Source organism: Theobroma cacao, chromosome 5 (assembly GCF_000208745.1).
Source record: "Theobroma cacao cultivar B97-61/B2 chromosome 5, Criollo_cocoa_genome_V2, whole genome shotgun sequence".
Classification (NCBI taxonomy): domain Eukaryota; kingdom Viridiplantae; phylum Streptophyta; class Magnoliopsida; order Malvales; family Malvaceae; genus Theobroma; species Theobroma cacao.
In genome coordinates this window covers 39357247-39361243 of record NC_030854.1, presented here as the reverse complement: position 1 = coordinate 39361243, position 3997 = coordinate 39357247, and positions in this window count along the sequence as shown.

The following is a 3997-nucleotide window of genomic DNA, read 5'->3' as shown; positions in this document are numbered from 1 at the left end:
TCTACCGCCAGTCAAAAGGGTCCTACAACTTTTCGGTTCTTACATGCTTGGACGAAACATCACGAATTTCTTCCGTTTGTTACAAAAAGTTGGCAAACTCCACTTCATGGCTCAGGATTATCGGCCTTTTGGTTCAAACAACAGCGGCTAAAAAGAGACTTAAAATGGTGGAATAAACATATCTTTGGGAACATATTCGAGAAGCTACGGTTGGCAGAAGAAGAGGCAGAAAAGAAAGAAATAGAATTTCAACAGAGTCCTTCCTTGACTAATAGAAATCTCATGCACAAAGCTTATGCCAAATTGAATCGTCAACTGAGTATTGAGGAGCTTTTCTGGCAACAAAAATCTGGTGTCAAATGGCTAGTGGAGGGTGAAAGCAACACCAAATTCTTTCACATAAGGATGAGGAAAAAGAGAGTGAGAAGTCACGTTTTTTGAATTCAAGACTCATAAGGGAACATATTCGATGACCCCCAATCTATCCAAAATTCTGCCACTAATTTCTTTCGTAACTTATTGCAGGCAGAAAATTGTGATGTTTCCAGGTTTGACCCATCGCTAATTCCTCGTATTATCTCCTCTGCTGATAATAATTTCTTATGTGCAGAACCTTCACTCCAAGAAGTCAAAGAAACAGTTTTTAATATCAACAAAGATAGTGTGGCAGGCCCGGATGGTTTCTCATCTTTATTTTACCAATATTGTTGGGATATCATCAAACATGACCTTCTTGATGCAGTGCTTGATTTTTTTCGAGGGTCTCCTTTCCCACGTGGTGTGACTTCCACAACATTAGTGCTGCTACCTAAAAAGCCAAATGCCTGCCACTGGAGCGAGTACCGTCCAATTAGCTTATGCACTGTCTTAAATAAGATAGTGACTAAACTCTTGGCAAACCGTCTATCCAAAATCCTGCCATCCATCATTTCGGAAAATCATAGTGGCTTTGTCAATGGACGCCTTATCAGTGATAACATCTTGCTTGCTCAGGAACTCATCGGTAAGATTGATGCCAAGTCGAGGGGAGGTAATGTGGTTCTTAAACTTGACATGGCCAAAGCTTATGACCGTTTGAATTGGGATTTCCTATACTTAATGATGGAACACTATGGCTTCAATGCTCACTGGATAAACAATATAAAAGCTTGCATTTCTAACTGCTGGTTCTCCTTACTAATCAATGGTTCTTTGATGGGTTACTTCAAATCTGAGAGGGGACTGCGACAAGGTGATTCTATCTCTCCAATGCTATTCATTCTGGTAGCTGACTATTTATCCCGAGGATTGAATCATTTATTTAGCTGCTATAGTTCCTTGCAATATTTATCAGGTTGCCAGATGCCAATTAGCCACCTATCCTTTGCTAATGATATTGTTATTTTCACTAATGGAGGCCGTTCAGCATTGCAAAAAATTTTAAGTTTTTTACAGGATTATGAACAGGTGTCCGGTCAAAAAGTTAATCATCAGAAAAGTTGCTTCATCACAGCTAAAGGTTGTCCGCTCTCTAGGAGGCAAATCATATCTCATACAACTGGATTTCAGCACAAAACACTCCTCGTCACCTACCTCGGAGCCCCACTGCATAAAGGACCAAAAAAGGTACTCCTTTTTGATCCTTTAATTTCAAAAATCCGAGATCGTATTTCAGGGTGGGAGAATAAGATTTTATCTCCAGGAGGCCGTCTTACATTGTTAAGAACTGTCCTATCCTCTCTACCGATGTATTTGTTGCAAGTCCTTAAACCACCTGCGGTAGTGATTGAGAAAATCGATAGACTGTTCAATAGCTTCCTATGGGGTGACTCAGCTGAAAATAAGAAAATGCATTGGGCAGAATGGGGTAAAATCTCATTTCCATGTTCGGAAGGGGGACTAGGCATCCGAAAATTGGAAGATGTCTGTGCGGTATTCACGTTAAAATTATGGTGGAGATTCCAAACAGGTAATAGTTTGTGGACACAATTTCTGAGAACTAAATATTGCCTTGGCCGAATACCCCACCATATCCAACCAAAGCTTCATGATTCCCATATTTGGAAATGGATGATCAGTGGTCGAGCAGTGGCCTTGCAAAATATTCGATGGAAAATAGGTAAAGGGGAACTTTTTTTCTGGCATGACTGTTGGATGGGAGATAAACCTCTGGCTACCTTATTTCCTGAATTTCAGAACGACATGTCGCATGTTAATCAATTTTATAATGGTCATACCTGGGAGAAGGACAAATTGAAGTCATTCCTGCCTATGGCTTTAGTTGATGAGATTATGCAGGTCCCTTTTGACAAGTCCCAGGAGGATATTGCTTTTTGGACTCTCACTTCGAATGGGGATTTTTCCACTTGGAGTGCTTGGGAGACCATTAGGCAGCGGCAAGCGTCCAACGCTTTATGTTCAATTATCTGGCACAGAAGCATTCCATTATCGATTTCCTTTTTCTTATGGAGGGTTTTTCATAATTGGATCCCAGTTGAGCTTCGAATGAAGGAAAAAGGTATTCATTTGGCTTCTAAGTGTATATGCTGCAACTCCGAAGAGTCTTTAATCCATGTCTTATGGGAAAATCCAGTAGCGAAACAGGTTTGGAATTTCTTTGCAAAACTTTTTCAAATCTATATTTGGAATCCCCAACATGTTTCTCAAATTATATGGGCATGGTATTATTCAGGCGATTATGTCAAAAAGGGCCATATTCGTGTTTTGCTTCCAATATTTATTTGTTGGTTCTTATGGTTAGAAAGGAATGATGCAAAACACAGACACTTAAGGATGTATCCAGATCGAGTAACATGGAGAATCATGAAGCTATGCAGACAGTTATATGATGGCTCCCTGCTACAACAATGGCAATGGAAAGGAGACACAGATATAGCAGCAATGTTGGGATTTTCTTTCCCTCGTAAACAGCATGCCCCTCCCCAAATCTTTCATTGGAAAAAGCCATCCATAGGTGAATATAAGTTGAATGTGGATGGTAGCTCTCGGAATGGTCCGCACGCAGCTAGTGGTGGAGTGCTTCGAGACCATACAGGTCAGCTGATCTTTGGCTTCTCCGAGAATATCGACCCTCGTAACTCCTTGCAAGCTGAACTGTACGCTTTACTTCGTGGACTTCTCTTGTGCAAAGAGCGTCACATAGAGAAGCTGTGGATTGAAATGGATGCATTGGTGGCGATTCAATTAATTCAGCTTTCCAAAAAAGGGTCCCACGACATAAGGTATCTATTGGAATCCATAAGGAGGTGCCTGAGCAGCTTTTCCTATCGAATTTCGCACATCTTTCGTGAAGGCAACCAAGCAGCAGATTTCTTGTCAAATGAAGGACACAATCATCACAATCTTTGTGTATTCACGGAAGCACAAGGTCAGCTACATGGTATGCTGAAATTAGATAGATTGAATCTACCTTATGTTCGTTTTTAAGCAATGTAAAGGAGTAGTACTCCTAGTTTATCTTTACGTCTTTCACATAGATTTTGTAATATGGAAGTGTTCCAATTTTATGATGGTATATTTAAATATGGTCATAAAATGGAACACTCCATTCTAGGATCCTTGTTATTTTCTATTTTTATGGCTTATATTTTATTTTTACTTTAGATTATTGCTCCAATGTAACAGTAAGAAATATTTGTCCTACGGTAGCATCAAAAGTTATGCACCTAAGATGACATTTCTTACTCTAGGCGTTTTTACCATTCAGTCTCATGCTCATGTAAGTTGGAGGTACGGTCTACGCCCCCCTCCTTTGTACTTTTCTATCGTTATTAATAAAATTTGACAGGGTAGCTGGGCCCTGCGTGGACTTCCAGTTATTAAAAAAAAAAAAAAAAAAAAAACCCAAACCTAAACCTAAACCTAAACCCTAAACCCTAAACCCTAAACCCTCAACCTAACTCCTAACCCCCAAACCCACAACCCCAAACCCCCGACCCCTAAACCCTAAACCTAAACTTAATCTTATACCCTAACCCCTAAACCCTAACCCTAACAC